General features: G+C 35.9%; 1 pseudogene across 1 annotated transcript; it reads right to left on the bottom strand.

Moving 5' to 3' along the window:
* Positions 1–216: 216 nt before the first annotated feature.
* On the bottom strand, positions 217–21,231 carry LOC147645420 (rho GTPase-activating protein 7 pseudogene; annotated as a pseudogene). The gene is made up of 3 exons (XR_015282360.1): positions 20,977–21,231; positions 19,885–20,085; positions 217–6,539 (listed from the first exon to the last, which is right to left on the bottom strand). The product of XR_015282360.1 is annotated as a rho GTPase-activating protein 7 pseudogene (transcript).
* Between the last annotated feature and the right edge of the window lie 347 nt (positions 21,232–21,578).

Genomic DNA, 21,578 nt, shown 5'->3' with positions numbered 1-21,578 from the left:
TATGCAGCTGGGAGCTGGTCTTCCATGACCATAATGAAGCACAGAAACCTTGGTCTTTTAACAGCCATCCAAACAATATTCGTGACTGTCCATACTTTCAGAATTTCTAATGATCATTATGATTTTAGAGGACAGATTTCTTCCCTGGTTGTTGGATTCCTCCACTAGAATATTTGCAAGATGGCTGTCTTTCAAAGTACTGAATGGGAAAACCTGTGAGAAATGACTGCATTTATTTATCATTTGTTGCAAAGGAATAATTAATGATAATTGACTTGAGAACCACCAACTTTGGTTGCTTTGAAGCTGTCCTCTTCCTCTGACTGACATATATTTGCAGACTGCGTCTCAGAAAAAGGTAAATTTAATTCCTTGTTGCAAAATCAAAATACAACAAAATGCATATTTCCAATTTTAATCAAGATTTCCTGCACATTCTTATTGTTTTTATTCTTGCTCTTATCTTCTAGGTTTCTTCGCAACCCTAACAATCCTAATACTTTATGTAGCAATAGTTCAGGCTGGCTCCCTATGAAAACAGCTTCCATAAAATAGAAATAACAAAACCACTATAAGAATCTTTAAATTAAAAAAAAAATTAAAAAAGAACGAATCATTAAATTATCACAATTCAAAAACCACAGAATTGAGGTAAAGGGAGATTAAGACTTCGGAAAGACATGCTAGTGATTGGGCTGGAAACTGGTATACAAACAGCAATAAAATAAGAAAAATACCTAAAATGTTTGATATTATTGTTCACAAGAAGATCATATTACTTTTAAGTCCTCACTTGAAAAGGATTATGCAATGAGAAGAAATGGCACAGAAAGAGCAGCAAAGAAACAATTTCAGTAAAACAGGTACCCCATATGGTTTTTTTGTGAAGCTTTCCTACTACCTCTCCCACGTACCTCAGTATGAGCCAGCAGGCAAAGCTCCGTAAGTTGCCCATGAAATTAATTTGTGGTGGTACAAACAGAAGCTCCTGGAAGAGCCTGACTTTCTAACTTGCCTCAAAAATCATAATCTTCGTGTTGTGAAACAAAATTTAATTCTGCTCATAACGGAAGAGAGTCAGCCTTCACATCTCATGGACAGGCATAATACTCAAGAAGCAAATATGGATGGAAAAGTCTGAATTCAAGTAAGTAACTTTTTTGCTCTCTCACATTAGTATAATTATAATTGCTGAAATAAAGAAATAAAATTTATTGCCACAGTACAGGAAACGTAAAATCATGTTTTAAAAACTCATGGTTTTCCTGTGGGGAAAAGACATTGTTCCAAAGACATGTGTCATTCCAGGTAACCTTCTACCTAGGTGTCTTTTTACATTTACTGCTAGCCTTCTGTTAATCTTACTCTTAAATTAATTTTCATCTTATTGACACTGGCAGCTGCCGTTATGCTGATATTAGCTGTGTCCTTAAGCATCCCTTACAAATCACACAGTATTTGATCTAGAAATCTGGATTAAACAGTAGCAATAATAATGAGCATTAGGAATAGCCCTGACTCTTATATTCTTTGACCTTGAAGGAATGTCTTTGAGATTACATCATCTATTTAAAACCGGAAAGTTTCTGAGCAGACCAGCATGAGGAACTACATTGTCCTACAGGAGAGAGATGAACAGTCATAGTTGTATCTGTAGCTGGTTTCTTCCCATTTATATTGAATGATTTCTAGGAATAACATCTAAGAGGAGGGCATGGTGGAGGAACAATGAAATATATGGAACAGGCCAAAATTTGTTTTGTAAGTGGAGTTTGTTAATGTTTCATTTTTTTTTAAACTTCATGGATTTTTATTCAAACTATTTAGAGCCACACTTTACAGTGCTGATTTTCTACTCATTTACTGATTCATCATTTAAAAAAAACTGTCTGAGCCTTGTTTTAAAATGTGCATTTACAAAATACTGATTATCCATGGCTGCAACAGCACAGCTGTAATTGTATTTGGGAAGTGAGTGGGGAGAATTTATTGGGAAACTATATGCCATATCCCACTTTTTTTATGCTGGTGCTGAACAAAATAGTTCTTTTTTGTTGAAAGAGAACTGAAGGAGAACTGAAATTAATTTGTTAAGAGTTCTGCTGCATTTATGAACCTTCTCAATATGCCCCAGCAGGGATTTTCCTGACTTTGCCTAAGCTTGATGAGATGAGCAGCTTGGAGAAAACATGAAATGGAGTACACTCAACAATTTGGCAGATTCTTTATGAGATAATGGCTATTTTTTTCCATTTAGAAATTAAGGCACAATAATTAAATAGTCTCCTTTTGCTGGTATTCTCCTGATAGCTGATGCTCTTCTAGTTTTGTGTAATACTGTTCACTAAAAGTTGTTGTTTTTTACATATGAACATACATGTGAGCTATTTTGATACCCCAAGCACTACAGTTTACTCTTTAGTTCCAAAGATTATTCCATGTACAATCCTGTGAAGTGACTATTTAAAAATCTAAATTTATTTAACCCAGGAAAGCATACAGAAGGCTCTAGCTGGTTTATCCACATGTAGTTAATCCATTTATGTTTCTGCTGCTCTGAACCATTAATAACCATAAACTTCATGCTGTGGATGAAGTGAACAGGAAAAACAGGAAAGCTTGATTATTTGGTATCTTTCAGTTAGACCTAATAATATCATTAACTTCTCACAATTAAATTCAGGTCCTTCCTATTTCCGAGCCTTAGGAAGTCTTGCTGAGAAAGCAAAGGAAAAGAGGGTGCTGTGCTTCAAACATTTGAACCCTGGTGACTTGAAGGGAATAAAGAATGCTGCAACAGCTGGATGTGTTTGCAAAAAGCATCTTCAGTGTCAGCACATCCATCATGACTAAAGCAATTTACTGCAATGGAGTTAGTGCTGGTCAAAGATGCTAAACTTTAAGCCCTTAAGCCTTCGAACCTGCATCCATCTGCAGAGCCAGCATATCAGAGCCACACTGTCTCTCACCTCAGCTCTGGTTTGAAGACAGCCGATCGAAAGATAACAGGGAAGGTCATGCTCTATTGCCACAATTAAAAACAGTTTAAAATATGTTAACAAGGAACAGATTTGCAAAAGAATTTAGTACCAGCAGGAGCAGAAGTCTAATCAAAGGTCCTAAGTTTTAACTGCCATGAAAATGCCTGAAGATCAGCACCTTTCTATGATCACCAAGGTGCTACCTCAAGATTTGGGTGCCCAAATACCTTTAGCAATTAATTTCCATGTACCTTTTCCCATATTCTGACCTTTATGAGCACATGATTATGTGCAACTATAATTGACAGTGAGCATTAATCAGACAGTGGTGTGTTTTAGGCCTTAACTGCACTGTTTGAACTGCTGACCTTGAGAGAAAAGGTTTTATATACCATTCCCAATCCCTTAAGTCTTCCTGTCACTGCAAAGCAAATACTTGGCTTTTATAGATGGATTCAGTTTCAAGTCTGCAATTTTTCTAATGTTTTCTTAAAGTTACAAAAGTGGCTTTCAGGGGAAGTTTGTAAACTTAGGCACATTTTTCATTGCACACTATTACCAACATAGACAACCTTTTGTAAAACAGTGCATGGTTAGATATAAGTAAGAAAATCTCTTATTCAAGAACATTGTTTGAAAAAGTGTCCTGTGAACTCAGAGATAAATAATATTGCAAACAATAGCAGATCATATCTTTCCCCTTTTTCCATTCATGTTACAGTGGTTGGCAAAGACTTCTTTAACCAAAGTAGAACAAGGTCTCCTTGAGATTTACAGACTCCACCCCCTTTTACATTACACACAATTTTGCAGTTTTTGCAGTTATCTAATGTTCAAACTTCCTTGAAGAAACTTCCTTGTTCTTCTCCTTTTTATGCTAATCTCCTTTCTTAGTTTTTCGCATTATTAGTCTCAGTGGAATTCTTATGATCTGTTCTTTAAAATATTTAATGGTACAAACACACATCATACATATGTTCTGAAATATTATTCTCATGATTGTACATTTCAAAGATGAGTATGTGACCTCCAAACAAGATCCAAGGAGATACATGAAAACAAGAATCAAATCAAAGTTATTAAAAAAATATAGCATGCCACATCTTGCTAATAATATGAAATGTACACATCAATATCAATAACTATATTTAAAAAGAAAATTTGATCCCAAAGTAAAGCAGATGAGAAATGGTTATGATAATCAATTAGTTCTCAACTACAATGTCAGTTTGGTTAATTTTCTTTTTTTAAACTTGAACCATCTTCATTAGCATTTCTGGTACTGGTAGTCACATTTTTGTTTCTTGTTTGTAACTGAGATATTTGAATGAGTTACTGCATTAACTGTGATTGCATGAACCACCAAAAGAAGACTGGCTTTGAGTGCTTCTGAAACCTTTGGCAAAACTTGCTGACATCTTCTCACCATGTTAATCTAGTGTTATTATTACTGAAAGGTCTACACAAGGAAGCAGCAGCCAGCAGCTCAGGATGCTGTGTGGGCACAGAGTACTTCAGATATGTGAATTTGTGCTTCAGTGGAACAGCTACTGAGGCACTGTAGCTGACAGACGAAACCCACACAATTAAAAGAAACCAGATGTATGAAAAAATCTCAGACAAAAGAAGCTGGATGATGTCAAATAAAAAAAAGGCAGAGAGAAGTAAACAATTACAAATTGGTTGTTAGCTAGAATAAGCAGCATAACTGGAAAAGCCAGACTTTAAGATGAATTCCATAGTGCCACAATCAGCACATCTCCTCACATTAAAGCCAATGGGAATTTTATTGCCAAGGAATCTCTCCATTAAAATTTTGTAATGATACCCTTCCTTACTCGGTGAAGACAGTGAAACTCTCTGGTTGCTTTAAAATTACAAAATACTGCTTCAGACTCAGCAATACTTGTTTTTGCAAGAACATATGCTCATGGGGCTGAGCAAAAGACCAAAGAACTACTGCAAAATACTTCCACTCCTTTTTTTCTCTTTTAAAATCTTGTTGCACTTTTTCCTTGCGCTCTCTTTTTCAATCAGGCTTCCAAACTGCTGGACACAGTCTGTTTTCCTAAGAGGAATCAGATAATAGCAGCAGGAAACCAAAAATAAAACCAAAGAGGAAGATGCGTACTCATTCATCCTTGAAAAGCATATATGAAATATATAAAAATATATAGAGAGTGAATATAAGGTACCATCCAAATTCTTAACTCAACCATTTCCAGATCTGAAAAAAAGCTTCTAAAATTTAGTTCTTGTATAGGCATATTTGGCTTGAAACTGCTTGAATCTGATAAATTGATGAAAAAAATCACTTTTTCTCTCCAGTGAATTAGGCACAGTATCACCACCGTCAGAAATTGGGGGAAAATATTAGGAAAAAAACCTGTGCTCTACAAGCATCCTACCTTTCTTTTGCGCAGTTTCACTTGATTGTCTGAATATTCGTGTGTGGTCAAATGATTCCTTACGTGTAAACACTGAATGTCTTCTGCTGAACTGACATTTGAAAGGCATTTGTTTTCAGGGGCCTCTTGAGGTTCTGTGAAACCACTTTCATCCAGACCATTTTCCACTGCCGGGATGCAAGAGCAAGGAGGAGATTGCATAAGGCCGTTGCTGGGTTGCACTGCTAAACAGAGCTGTCCATCACTGCTGGTGGATGATTCAGAAGAAATCCCACTCTCTACCACATTGCACTCAGACTTTCCAAGCCCATCTTTGAAAGCATCAGATTTCCGGCGCTGTTGTGCAATTACAGCAGTATGAAGCAGCTGCTTCCCAGACATAATAACTTCTTTCACATTTGGAGAATTGATGCAATTTTCCTTCTCTACATCTACTATTTCATTTAAGACTTCATAATTACAAAGCTCCAGGCTTTGGCCACTACTGCCACAAACATCTTCTCTCCTTTCCTCTTCAGGAACTCTATCACAGCCAGGTTCCTCACTTATATAGCCACTGATTCCAGATGATTCAGCTGCCTTGTTGCCCTCTGTTATTGGTAATATCTGTGTTAAGGAGCCTGCTCCATTTAAGCTGTGCCCTTCATCTTCGGGTTCGCTTCCTACAGCAGTGATGTGATAATTATCGCTATCCAGGCTGAGTGCAGAATAGTCATCATCGTCATCAGACACATGAACTAGAGTTTCTGTGCTGGCCTCCAGAAAATGTCCCTCGTCCTCGTGGTTATCATTTTCATCCACCTCCTTTGAAACATTTCCCGGGAAGCCGGTCACCTCTCCACTATAGCAGCACTCTGGAAATGAAGCGCTTTTTTCTTTCTGGTCCACGCTCAAAACCTCATCTTTTTCCATACTTGTCTGCAAGTTATCAGCCACAAGTCCGTGACGACATGCTGTATTATACTCCACAGGCTCCAAAGCCAATCCCATCCACTGGGTCACATGCTCTTCCCAGCTTTTCTTTCTGATTGCTAGAGACATGTCATAACAGTTCACCAGCAGACTGCAATGTACCTTCCACAGAGGACCGGAGATGTCATGGCTGTTGTGCTCTGCTCCGGAGGGAGAGAAGGTTTCATCATTTTAACATCTGCAAGAAATAAAAAAAGGCTGTGTTATTGAATCAACTCCAAATGAAAAAATAAGAAAGGGAAGGAATAGTTTAAACAAAAGTGTAAAACAAGATAAGACTGTGGGACCAGAAGGACAGGAATTTAAAAGACTGTTTTGTTTAAAGTTTTAATACTTTTCATACAAAACTTGACGGCACTCATAATTCAATACATTTTTTTCTGATTACTTTCCAATATCAAGTAAACAAAAATGGTATAAACAAGCACATGGACAAGCAAGTAGCTCCAGAGCCAAAATTTTTACAAGCTCCTCTTAACTGTGTCTCTCATAAGATAATAATTTCAATGGGTATAAATGACATTATATCTTATAGTTGTTTTACACACAGGGTAACTTTGTTTCTTCCTCATCCACGGATACCTATTGAGTGCAGAATTCTGTCTGTTTCCCAAAGAGGCAGAGAACAAATGAGGGTTTTTCCAAATTTACCAAATGTACAAACCAATTATCTTCTGAGTATCTTTGGCCCATTCAGTGTCTTATTTTTATTGTTAGTATTCATTATCTTCAGGCCAAGTTGTAATTACGAGTGTTACGTGAAACTTCAGAGTAAATCACTGGTTGTGTTTTAAAAAAAAATTAAATTCATAGAATCATAGATAAGCTTGGGTTTAAAGGGGCCTTTAAAGGTCATGTAGTCCTACCCTCTAAAACTACTAAAGTAGTTGGAAAACTACTTTAAGTTTTTGGTGTATTTCCTCATTCAAATACATTATAAAACCTGAACCCCAGCATACATCCCCCCTTGCTGAATATATTCATGATCTTCTAGTGTAAGGCATGGAGAAAACCTGCTATTTAGGACAGAGCTCTCCAGAAGGGTGGATTGTGAGCCAGCATGGTTGGCTGTAGCTTAGCTGCTCACCTGGACTGCCTGGCTCTGCCAGAGGCCACTGTCCCTGCTTGGATTTCTATGTGAGGAATTTTCACTGACTGCTGCATTAGGCATTCTGTGTGATGGCATTTGAGATACATTAATCTTGTGTCATTGCATGTGTATATTTGCACAAAGAAAAGATATTAATTTATGAATTATAAAACAAAATTAACAAGTTCACTGTCAAAAAAGAAAACAAAACTTCTGGCCCATAAAATGTTAGAAGTTCAAGGAGCAGACGCTTCTACTTTTCACTCCCTACACAAGAACTGTCAGCACTTAGCATGGATCTGGTTATTGATTTCAGCAATAAAGAAGATTAAGTAGTGAGTTTGTTCTGGGTCATTTCAGTCCACTAAGGCAAATTCTGATTGCCCACCAGGCCACAAAGCTGCCTTGACAAATCACATGCCTGAAAGTATAAAAGTATTTATCTTGAAAGAAATGCAGAATTCTGCCTGCGCAACTGAACCTCCATAAATTATGTCTTGACAAACTGACTTTTAGGACAGACTTGTACAGTACTAGATCTTTAACGTTCTTTTAGGAATGGCAAGCTTCATTTCACATTCACATTTTCCACCTCTATGGAGACTGTGCTTAAAAAGAACATATATTCATAGAGTATATGAAATTCCATGCACAAGTCATTAGAGTGTGGGAGGCTGAGCAAAATGGAAAATAACACACAGAGCCAGGCCAAAAAAATTATCTGCTTTCAGAGGCAAATTTTAGTAGCAAAAAGTTAATACAATTTTATAATTCTCTCTTCTTTCCTGGTCAAATATGAGATGAATCCTAAATATTAAAACCTAAAGTCAAATAATTGTATAAATTTGCAGCACACTCTTATTCTGATTTCATCTAAGTGTGTGTGTTACAAAATTACAAGAGTAAAAAATCAATAGTGATAATACTTTTATCTTCTGCTGCACCTTTTCCTGATGGACATTAAAGCTTTAATTAAAAATTAAAATTAAAGTAATTTTCAGCCTTTGTCTTTGTCTTGAAAAGCGGCATGTTTACCAGAAAGGGCTCAATGATTTCTACTGCCCTCCATAAGCAATGTTTGGAGTTGCACATGTGTGCATCTCATTTGTAGCTTCCCTTTCTTCCCCTACTAGAACACTACCTTCATCTACTTTAGAGAAAATTAAACATGGTTGCTACAGCCATATTGGGACATTTCTGACAACAATCAATAAAGATACTAGAAATGTGAAGGGTAAAAAGCTAAAAAATGTAACTTTCTAATGACATACCTGCATCCACCTACCTAATATTAGGCTGCTCTTAATGTGCAGAAGGCAGGCTCTCAGAGAGTTAATGGGTGTGTGTTAATTTTGCTGCTGCAGCTACATGGAATTACAGAAATGGGAGAACAGATCTGTTACTATTTTTCATTTCTTGGATGTGGTGATTTATATTTCATGGGAGATGATAAACAAATTTTACTTTAGGAGTCTCTCTGTTTTACTTGCATTACCACTAGTTTTGGCTGCTTCAAAGGCTGCAGAACAATTGTTAAACAGAGAAATACAAAATGCTTTGCTTAAAACACAAGACAAATAAATATATGACATGGGCACTTTTATTGTTCTCTAACAGATGAGTGTATGTTAGCACTTAATATGGAAATCTACAGTACATATGCCACCTCCCCAGGCAGCTTCACCAGCAGTTCCTGAAATCCCCTCATTCCCATGGTGCATGCAGGTGCTCAGACTTTGGTGACAGCTTACTTTTATTCTGCTCCCTCTCCACTCCCTAAAGATTGTGTTAAACAATTCAGCTTAGAAATTATTTTCCTGCTCTAATTGCTTAACACTTAAGGGCTGACAAGAAACTTTCTTTGTTTTCTACCTATTTACTCAGGACAACTTATTTCCTTTCACTCACACGCAAGCACATAAGCTGTGCCTTGGAGGGCTCACTGCTCCAGACTTCTGAAAGAGATTGGGCAGTGAGCCCCAAGCCATTAGGAGGGAAGGACTGTGGCAGAAGCAGGCCTTAGTAACACACTGCTGTGCAGGACACTTGGTGGCATCCCTGTGTGGCCAGAGCAAGCACTGCCACTGACCCAGCTGTGACATCCCTGCTGCCTCCACCAGTGCCTCCATTCTGACAATTCATTGCACCATATGCGACCTCCACCTTGTAATGAATAGAAAAGCTTTGGAAGGAAGAAAGTTGCAGAGAACACAGGACAGCTTACAAAGTCTGTGGCAGGAAATCTTCTGAGAGGGCAACCCAGGCAGTACAGCCCCACCATCATCCGAGTGGAATTTAATTTTTGCTAATGTTTTACATGGGATGCAAATCTTTTCTTAAAAAAAAAGGCAAAGCATTAGCTTATGAACGTAAACAAAGATGAAAGACTGTTTCATTACATTTTTTACATAGCAGGAGTATGTAAGCAACGGAGATCAAGCAGAAATATTTATTTTGTTATCATTATTTTATCTTCATTGGTCTGTGACCCCAGCCAGCAAACTTTGTTTAAGGAAGTCTAAGTGAACAGGGTCTGTTTCCTATAAACTCGTCTCACATCTCCTGGTCTGGCTTGCACACAGTTCTTTCAGTAACTCCATACCAATCTCTGACACAGAATGTTGTTTACAAATAATTTGAGATAAAACATAAGCCTTTAGGTCTTCACCCAGCTATTTATTATAAAATGCAAGCCTTCATTTTCTTATTTCCTACTTGGAGATAGATCACCTTTTGGATTTCACTGAAGTGGAGGCTTACCTTGTCTGCAGTTTCTATATAAGCAGCATTTGTAGTGCAGGGTTTTAGACCATGCTAAATCCTGCTGTTGTAGAGTTGAAATATAAGAATTGTTTGTTGTGGGGTATTAATCTAGTGGTAACCAGATGTATTTTTTTCTGATTTCTTTAATATGTAAAATTAAATGCTAAAACTGGTTTGAATTTATAATTATTTAAAAATATTTACAACTTTATTCTAAAAATCAGAAAAAAAACATAGTACTCTAAAGACAAGTTTGTCTTCAGAATGAAATAATATAACAACTTAAATCTTTTATATAACTTTTAACGGTCAGGTTTGCATGTGTATGCATGTGATGTACTCATAAATGTAGACACAGATTATTAAATAGAGGTGTTGCTGATTTTGATACAGATAAACACAAACATATCCCAATAGTGTCCTTTCACAGGATACTTCTCCTTTACTTTGATAAGATCTTACTGCTGATTTCCAGGCATGAATCAGTGGAGAGAAATGGAGACAAACAGTGATAAGTCCAACATACAAACATTCCTTCCAGCATACCCCACCATACAGGATTTTACAATTGCTGCCCAGCTATAGATCAAACAGCACACAACTGACTCCTGTTGAAGCATCTATTAGGAGAGATTCCAAGAAAATAAAGTGATCAGGAACCAAATATTAGATACATAACAATACTCAAATGAAATATTAGTGGACTTGGAACTCTGAAAGGTATCCAAGTAACCCTCTTTGCACTAAGAAATGAAATGGGAGACCCATGGAAGAACTGCAAATCTGGGGGACTGCAAGAGGGACATTCTTCCAAGGTAATGGCAAATGCCTTTGGGGTCAGAGATGAGCTTCACTTGAGAGAGAGAGCCACAGAGCCAGAAAGGATCCTGAGCAGGGACTGGAGTAGGTGTGGGAAGTACAGCCTTTCTAGGATATGAGATTATTTCCAGAGTGAGAAGGTGGGAGAAACGGGAAACTTCTCTGCACTCTTAACCTTGGGGTGCTGTGAGCAATGATTGGATGCAACAAAAGCTGGTTTAAAATCAAAGAAAAAAAAGACCACTTGGTTGTGAACTAGATGCTTGCAAATCTGATTTCCCTATGCAATTAATTGGCTAAAAAAGTCTCATTAATAACAAAAATATAAAATAACAGAAACCAGAAACTAAACAGAAAATGAGAAGTGAGAATATGTGATTGATTGATTTTTGCATAAAGAGGGAGATTATTAATAGTTTTGTGAAGGAGGGTGTTTAAAATCTGTGTTTTGTAGATTTTTCAGAGCAAGAAAAGAAATAAAATGATGAAATTTGCTAATTTTACCAAACTGAAATAGAGAACTAGGAGATAAAACTGCATATGAAACTCTCTGTACTAAATAAAGTGGAATGCAGTGATTAAAATAAAAATACTTCTAATTATAAATGCATATTAAAAGTCTCTATTATATCGTCTACCAATCTGGAAAACAAACCCAAAACTACGTCACTGTGGCTGTTATTCTGCAACTGAATTTCAAGCTCAGTGAAAATTAGAAAATATGTAGAACAACAGGCAAAAGAGAGGCTGAGCATACAGTGGCATAATAAAAAATAATTTCTAAATTCTTATTATGCATTGAACTGAAAACTACACACAATGATGCCAATTCCATCCCAGAAAGAGAAAAAGGGGAAATCGAGGGGAAATAGAGAAACAGAGGGAAACATACAGCAAAAAACAACAGGAAAGGATTTAAAGTATGGTATAGCTTCTGTCTGAAGAGCTGTTAAATACATGAATGTTTTCTTTCTGGATAAGAGAGAATTTAAAGCCATATAAAAATCAAGAGTATCATGAAAAAGGAGAACATTTATTCATTGTGTCTCATACAGGAGGAATTTGCAGAAGTCCAAAGCAGAAATAGAACAAGGAATATTTCTTTTTTTCCTCCAAGTAAATAGAAGCTATAATATATAATAAATATAAATCATACTGCAAAAAGTTCGGTATTTCTGATATAAGAGATACCACACATGAAATCAATCAAGCCATGTACCTGAAATTGTTCTTCTGACTTGATAAAGATTTCCTCTTCCCTTCAGGAATCAGTTTCATTATCCCTTTATAGGATTCTAACATATGTCATATATGCTTATTACAGTTTACTGTCACTGGAAATGCCTAACACACTTAAGGTTGCAAACATTCTTCCTTTGGAAGATATTTAACGTTACAAAAACTGATACTGTCCAGCAGCATTATAAGATGTCAATACATTATTCACCACAAAATGTAGAGTCAAGTTGGCAAGTTTTTCAATCAGAGACTTCAAAGGTCTTACTTTTTTTGTGAAAATATTATTGGGTCCCAAGATATGGGCCCAAGCTTTGTCAATATGCCTTAATGTATAGCTAGAACACATAAACCATCAGGGAGTTCTTTTATTTTCTCTTCCTCAAAAAGCAGCTGCATTACCAGTGCTTATCATCATACAACAAAGAGCTTTTACTTGTAGCCAACATGTGATTACAGTGGGTTTTAGTTTGGTTGTATTTGTATTTGGTTCATTTCCAGGGCTGAGCCTCAGATTAGCTGAGGCTCTTCCTCAAGGATGAGAAACAGGAAATGACTGGATCCAAACTGATCTACAGTTATCCAGGCTTACTAAAGATCTATATAGTTTACACCCAATTTAATTATCAAATCAAAACCAATGAAACACAACATTTAAAATACCCAACTTCATGTTTCTGTCCTATTTTGAATAGCCAATAAAATAGTGAAATATTATTTGCTCAAGTATTTATAGCACAATACCACTTTACTGTAGTTTTGTTAATGACTAATACATTAATAATCAGCATTACAAGTCTTTTTAGCAGTTATGAACATCCAACCCTTTCAGAACAGTATCATTCTGAAGTGACAACAGCCACCAAATTTATAACTGCCCAGAAAAAAGTAAAAAAGTTTTAAGCCAAAAAATAGTTTCTAGCACAGACTTTTTAAGAAGAAGATTAGACTCATCTAGAAGTTCAGACCTGTGAGTCTGCTTGTCTTCAAAATTTAATAAGATACTGTCTAGATTCTATAATAAATTTCTTGTTTCTTTGTAATAAAAGCAATTTAAGTGTAAAGGTTTAAAGTCTTCTTTTTCCATAGGAGGATTATGTGGAAAATTCATCGCTTTGCCAATCTTCCCCCCAAATCATTTTGGCTCTCTATTCCCAGAAAATAGAAAACATAATTTATAGATTGCTTACACCTTCTTTCACTCCCTGGTTGAACTGGAAGTGTCTTGAAAAGACATGAAATGAGAAATGGTCATCCCACTGGACATGGCAACCCAGAAAACTATGTCTCTACTATTTTTGTTCCTGAATTAGGGAAATGTTTCTCCACAAATATTTCTCCCCTTCCCCCAAATGGAAGACATTTCCTTTTCTTGCCAACTCGAGTAAAAAACGAATCTTTTAGCTGCAGGAGGTCTTTTTGAAAACAATATAAATTAACCAGATTGTATTCCTATTGCCTTTTAGATTTAAGACTCTAATATGGTTTTTCTATTTTAAAAAAAAAAAATTGCTGGTGCTCATTATAGCCATGAGCTATGAAACCTCGGTCGTATGAGACACCACAGACAATGTCTTTTGGTGACCAGCCTCCTCACTGAATAGCAGAGGGCCTGTTTTCATTCCCGGTTTAGACATGACTAAAAATACGTTTTTGACATTATTTTGCCTGTCTTTTGTACATAAAGAGCTGAAAATTATTTTCACCCATTGAGAAAGACAAATATTTTATCATTGAGAGTCTACAGAGAATGACTACTGGGGTGACGGTGCTTTTTGGTGGGAGCGAACCACTAGCAGAATCATTTGGAATCCCATTTTTTTTTTGCACTTGTAAAAAAGTACTGAGAGCAAAATGAGGAAGTATTTCTGGAATGTAGCTGAAGATGTGAAAAGCAAAAATTATTCAAAATGGCAGTAGTACCACTATTTCTTTGAAACTAGAGAGAGAAATAACATATAATGTACACTGAGTGCTTTGTAAATGCATTGGAGGACCTAATTAAATCCACTCCTCCAAGGAAGGGAATGTAAAAAATTGAATTTATCCTCCAGGTTGGTGAAATTGGGGGGGGGAAAGCCTGCATTCGAACCTAACAATGAAACTGATTATTCTTCATTATATTATTCCTATTTTGGAATTCAGGAAACCTGTCTGTCAAAGGACTTTTACAGAGTATGTGTATCTCATCTCTATATCCACCTTCTCTCTGCCTCTCATAGGCATAATGCTATAGCCAATAGACATTCTTCACAGTACTTTCTAGAGTGCCTCAATTCCAAACTCACCAGCTGTTCTCCTGATTTTATAATGATATTCTTCTACTCAGCATCTGTAGCCTGCCTGGAAAGATATGCTCAGCCCTGGAAATTGCTGTTTCTGAGTACATAACTACAGGAAAAATAAAACAGATGACTTGTGAGCTCACATGGAGATTTTCCCTTGATTTTAAAACTAATTCAGATATATTTCCTTTACCAGCTACAAATTCTCTTACAACATGCAAAAGCTTTTAAAAAATCTTTATATCCAGTATGGTACACCCAATTAAGCTGACAGTGACTCAATGTTTGGAAGTTGTCAGTGACGTCTGCACAAAGGTATTTGATGATACTAGAATGTAAAATTGTTTCTGTATATGGAATGCTCAAAGCCCAGGTTTTGCTGTAGACTATAAAACTCTTAGAGACTGTCCTTTCAGAAAAAAAATTCTCGTTTTAGTTGTTATTATTGAAAGCTATCAATCTTCTCTGATAAAACAGCGTCAACTGAGGATAAAATCTTCAGTCAAAATGAAAAGGGGTATCTCCATTTAGCTGCTGACATAAAAATGTGTAATGAATTTAACAGTACAACTTCTAGTGTTTTGAGCCTCTCAGGACTGCTAAGAAGTGGATTGTTAAGTGCTCCAGACTGGAAAAGTTAATCCAAAGTAACTTCTCCTTGATATTGTGTATGAGAAAATTCATGAGGAGGTCAAAAAAAAGATTCATATTTTGTGATAGTCTTAGCAAGGATGCTAATAATACAATATTAAGGTTACGAATGCTCCCCATATATATGCATACATATATTATACAGCTTTAATAATGTAACCCAAATTGCTTTGGCCTGGTGAATTTGTCACTGGTTCCTCTTGCCCCTTTCATCTTCTCTTAGATCCTTTAGCAGAACTGCACATTGCAACAATCCTCCATTTTACTCCAGATTTTCTTCACTTCTTAGTCTAATGATGTTTACTTCAAACTCACCACCAACTCCGTCTTCCAAAATTCCTTATTCCAAAATTTTTTATTATAAGGTGAACCTTCCACAAGTACCATGATGTTCAACTTGGAATATTTATTTGTTCTAGCATTAAAGGGCATTTTTAGGGGTTTAATCCTATTGTGAAACTCTCACCAATAAGACCTATCGACCTGCAAACTCTACAACTGATAAAGAGTGAGCAAGAGGGTGGGAGAATCAATAGAGATTCTGAGGTAAGATAATTAACTATAAAATTTTCTAAAGTTCAAGGGCATTTTATCTACAGCTAATAGATTTTGACACAGGGTACAATGAAATAACCAATAGAAAGTATCACAAATCACTGTAAGAAAAAGAAGAGCTTAGATGAAAGTGAAGGCTAGAGGTAAAGAGTACATAGTATGAGTGAAATTGGTTTTAATGATACACACAACTTAGGGCAAACTTTGCATTTTGAATGTGACTCACCAGAGATCACTCTGGGCATCACTAATTGCTCTGTAAGTGATTTTTCTCGTTAAAGGAAACAAGCAACTACAGTAATAGTGGATTTGAAATTAACTACCAACAAACTGTTCTTAAGTAAGTAGTAGCCGAATGCATCAGCAAATATCAATGGTGAAATATAACATAAAACATACTGAAGTTCAATACCAGTAATTATTACAATAAAATAATTTTCACATATGATATACATAGGATTTACATGTAAAAAATCTGTATAATTTCAGTTTGAGGTATAATTTATACATATATACACATGCATATGTATACATGTATATACATATATGCATGCACATATATATTAAAAATACACCTGGGTATCCAGCTAGTCTTAAAGTCCTTACTAAGAATTCATGGGGATCTTCATCTTTGGATGACATATTTAAAGCCCTAGTGGACAAGGACCTGAGCAACTGGCTCTAGGTGACCCCATTTTGAATGACATGTTGGGTCAGTGACCCCCAGAGTCTCTCTCCTAATAGGAAGGAACTCAAGATCTAACTTCTGGATATGCTATTTCAATTGCTCTGGCCCTTATGTTACTCTGGTTTTGTCTTTTTGCTTTTTTTTTTTTTTTTTTGTAAAACGAACAGAACATCAACAACCCCTCCGGACTTAGTCTTTTTTCTCCAGACAAATAATGGAAAATGGAACCAGATGAAAAAAAGAAAAAAGGAGAATACTCTAAAATATAGCTTCCTTTTGAGAAAAGAGAAAAAACATTTGTAAATTCTCTTACTCCTTCTGCTACCGCCGTCCTCAGGGACACTTCATAACAAAGAAGATACATCCCAGCAGCAAAATTCATGTTAAGGACAACAGAAAACTATTATATAAAATGTGGCTTAATACTTCTGACAATCAAGGAAAAGAAAAGTTAAGTAACTTTTGAGACTCATGAAAGTCAAAAGGGGGATCCTTAGATTGTTCCATCACCTAAAGAACAATTTTTAAATTGATTTTAAGCCCAGCACTTTACAAGAATTACTATAAGCCTTGCCTATTTAAAAACTGCACACCCAAACTGTTGTCTTTACTTTTAATTTTCTTTTAGGAGGGATTGCTTTGTGTTGAAGAGGTCTTTGTGAATTAGGCCTAAATATACAAACTTCTTTCCCCCATTGCTCTGAGTATGGAATTTGACATGAAGGTCAACAGGTACAAGTTCAAAAGAAAATTAGTTTTCAGGCCCACAAATTTATGGTGAAGGAAAGCTATTTGAATAATTCCTATTACATGGATGTAACCATTTGTGTTAATTTTTCTCAAGGCTGTAGACATAAATTTATTACTTCCTTTAAAGGAGTCATTTGATCCAACTATTTGGGCTATTTTCTTTTTTTCAGCCAAAGAACTTTAACATATCTGAAGGAACACAGCAAGGTCAAAAAACTCTAGATGCTCATTTTCCATGTTCATCATTGCTATATATCTATAAAATAATTTTCAGAGGTTCTTTAGACTAACTTTTCTGTGAAACCTATTTCTTGAACAACCATATCTTAAAAAACCAAAACAAGGTAAGCATAACAGAGAAATTAGACTAAGCAGAACCAGAAGTTGAATAGCGATTTGTTTCCAGGACTTTAATTTAAACCTTCTAAATCAAAAACGCAGGCATCTATCAGCATTATATTTACTTATAGTCTACAAGAAACTCGAGAGTTTAATGAGAAAATACTTTCTGTAATCTTTTCTGTCGTCCACCCTGTAGTTCAACTGCCTCAGGTGTCAACTATTTTCATCTGCAAGTGAGGTCAGATGAGGTCATTATATGCTTTAAACCCCAGAAGTGGTGCTGCAGAAGATAACTGCTTAATAGGAATATTCTGTTTAGTTGGAGTTAATACTAATTAATACTCATTAATACTAAATACGTGCGTGTATACTTGCAGCAGCAAGCATGGGCACACAGTGCTGTAAAAGCCACTAAAGCTAAATCCTTTGAGACATCAATGTTCCAGCACAAATTTCACGAGAATGTCAAAAAGACTCAGTCAAATTGCTCTCAACTTCTCAGTCCCACTGCTTACGTATCACAGCTCTCCCAGACCAGAACATCTCACTGGAGAAGACTTGTCCATAAGCTCATAAATGATTGTGATGTTAAAATTGACCCAGAATATACTCAGGTACAATTTACTGCCTACTGGTCGTTCCTTGTCCAGTTCAGATGCATTCCCTTCACAAGCCAGAGCCACTCCTGGCCACCCTGAACAACTTCCTTCCCCCAAATGGCAGTAAAGTGTACTGTTCTCAATCTATTGCAGAGGAGATGTTTGACCCCATTCTGGAATATCCTTCATGTCCTTTCACACCACAAAGTCATTTCCATACAGAACAATAATTTTGAAAAATAGTAAAATTTTACTAAAAATAGTAAAAATAGAAAAAAGTTAAAAGACTTGAAATACATGAACAGATGACTTCTCTTTAGTTAACAATCTGGCCAATAATTACATGGAGAAAGAAAGAAGAGAAAGAAAGAAGAGAAAGAAAGAAGAGAAAGAAAGAAGAGAAAGAAAGAAGAGAAAGAAAGAAGAGAAAGAAGGAAAGAAAGAAAGAAGAGAAAGAAAGAAGAGAAAGAAGAAAAAGAAAGAAGAGAAAGAAAGAAGAGAAAGAAGAGAAAGAAGAGAAAGAAGAGAAAGAAGAGAAAGAAGAGAAAGAAGAGAAAGAAGAGAAAGAAGAGAAAGAAGGAAAGAAGGAAAGAAGGAAAGAAGGAAAGAAGGAAAGAAGGAAAGAAGGAAAGAAGGAAAGAAAGAAGGAAAGAAAGAAGGAAAGAAAGAAAGAAAGAAAGAAAGAAAGAAAGAAAGAAAGAAAGAAAGAAAGAAAGAAAGAAAGAAAGAAAGAAAGAAAGAAAGAAAGAAAGAAAGAAAGAAAGAAAGAAAGAAAGAAAGAAAGAAAGAAAGAAAGAAAGAAAGAAAGAAAGAAAGAAAGAAAGAAAGAAAGAAAGAAAGAAAGAAAGAAAGAAAGAAAAAGAAAGAAAGAAAGAAAGAAAGAAAGAAAGAAAAATAATTTTCAGATTACTTATAAGCAGCAATTTGCAGGAAAACAAAGAATACTATATAGATTGACATAAAAAATGCTTTGCATATCCAGAACAAATTAATAATTAAATCACAACTTTACATAAAATATAAATGCATTCACATATCAACAAAAGATACTATCCTGATTTTCTCCCTAAACTCCTTAACAGTAGATTATTGTTATTTTTACTAGTTTAAGAAGAAAAACTAGTAAATCCATACATCCTCCCAAAAATTATAGTCAGCTGACATTTACTGAATCTTACTTTACCTCGTCTATATGCTTGCACAACACACAGTGGTCTCTGTATTTAATCCTACATTACTAAAAATAACCTAATTTAGTTAAAGACAACAAAGAAACCTTGGAATTTCAGATTTAGAGTGTACACCTTTAAGACTGTATTGTCAATTATACTACAGATTTCATCTAGGGCTGAGAAAAGGCTAGAAACATAGCCCAGCAGAGGTATAACTGATAGATCTACCTAAAACACTCCTCATCATCATTACCTCTGGAGTGGAGGAAAGGGAAGGTGGGGAGAGACAAAAAAACATAGCCCTAAATGCCCTCTCTGTTGTTAGCTGAGGTGGAAGAACCAAATCACTCACACGTCTAACTTTCTTCTTTAACATGCATTAAAAAATACGCAAGCAAGCCCACACAGCTCTATTTATATAAGAATGCAAATAAAGTTCAGCATTTCAAGCATGTTTTTAAAAGACGAAGAAAAATGCACATGAATTTTTTTATAGGTCTGGCATATTTTGATAAACAGAGTTGTCATGGTTTACAATGAAGTGTATATTTTAAATATTATAAATTTTTTTACCTTTATTTGTAGTGATGAGATCCTGAATGCAGAACACTCCAGTGCTGGATACTGCTTGTTTCTTTTCTGAGTTTTGTCTTACCTTCTTTTATATTTTCCTTTTCTTTTTTCTTTTTCCTTTTTTCTTTTTCTTTTTCTTTTTTTTTAATTTTAATTTTTTTGGATAGTTTAAAGTGCAGAAAGATTCCAAGACAGCCTTACCTAGATGAAGACAATCAGGAATTCAGACATGACCTCCCTAAAATCTTTGGTCAACAGAAGAAAAAAAAAAAGCCCAAACAACAAAACAAAGAAGCAAACAAACAAACAAAGGAGCCCAGTCCCAGCTAGCTCCTGCTAGCATAAAAGTTCAGATTTCGCTACTGAGATCATTGCTCTATTCTAAGCAGTTTTGCTCAATGTGTGATTCTAACAAAAACACCCTCTGCAGCTGGAGGGAGCCTTAGCTAAGCACGAGCCTGTCAAGCTTTTCCCAGTGACTTCTGTCTACTAAATTCAGACTGATGTTTTGTGAAAGGGGGCCTCAACAACCAGGCCCAGATTGCCTGAAAAGTATTTCCTGCCTTTGAGAGAGAGAGAGGGAGAGAGAGAGACAGCGAGCCTGCCTGCCTGCGCCAGGGAGAGAGCGCAGAAATGGAGGGAAAAGAAAACGTCAAGACGGAGTGTTTCAAGGCAGTCAGCTTTATACACTGCTGGGCTATTTCTGCCAAAGGAAAAAAAAATCTGTACTACAGCTACATAATGTAAAAATGTCTTTAAATCTCTTCCTCCTGGATTTTTCCTATAAAGAAATACTTTATGCATCTCTAATGCTCATGCAAAGGCAACAGTAATCCAGAACAATACAAGAACATTTCTGAAACACCTGGTCTTTGACATCAGGTAGTGAGAAACATGGTCTCAACTTAACACAGAACAATGGCAACAGGTCTAGTACTATTCTGTAGAACAAATATACACAGTTAGATAGATTCCATTTAAAGACATATGCTAAAATTGCGTTCCTACTCAAGACAATAAGCAGGATCTGAGAAAACGAATGCTACAGTTTAAACACAGTCATTTTACAGGCAGTGGAATATGTTGCTTTACCTCTTTTGAGAATCCTCCAGAGTCACACAAATCCAGCTCTGCAAAAGCAAAAGGACAGACTCCATCTTGATCATATTAGTATTTTGCTGACATAAAACACTTGTAAGTACTTCGTTCCAGTTTGACAGGGTGCCTGAATCATATCTCCAGAGTAACCCACAGCATCTACATCCTTTGCTCTATACAAATTTAGTGAATATTGTCTGTTTATCTTTTCTGCTTTCTCCTGCCTTCTCTGAACGACTTCCTCTTAGCTGTTCCAGCCTGAGAACTTGGATTACCATTTGGTTTTGATTAAAACCAGACGGACAGCTCCGTGGAAGTTTGAGGGTAAGCTAATGGAAATTACTAGTATGGCTTTAATTACTGTATCTATTAGTAATAAATATTAGCTATTCACATAATAAACTCAACTAATAAACATGTGCAAAACCCCATCTTTGGCCGCTGGTTTCATATTTAAGTGAAATAACTTAGCATTTGTTTTATTTACGTCAGAGTGACTCATAATAGTAATCAACATGTACATTTTTAATTTTTTCTTACACTTTCTTTCAAGACAGAATTAGTATTGTTGCTAAGTTTATTTGTCTTACCAAGTG

This window comes from Cyanistes caeruleus, unplaced genomic scaffold, assembly GCF_971803275.1.
Source record: "Cyanistes caeruleus unplaced genomic scaffold, bCyaCae1.hap1.1 HAP1_SCAFFOLD_348, whole genome shotgun sequence".
NCBI lineage: Eukaryota > Metazoa > Chordata > Aves > Passeriformes > Paridae > Cyanistes > Cyanistes caeruleus.
The sequence above is the reverse complement of the archived record's forward strand: the minus strand, read 5'-3'. Positions and strand labels throughout refer to the sequence as shown.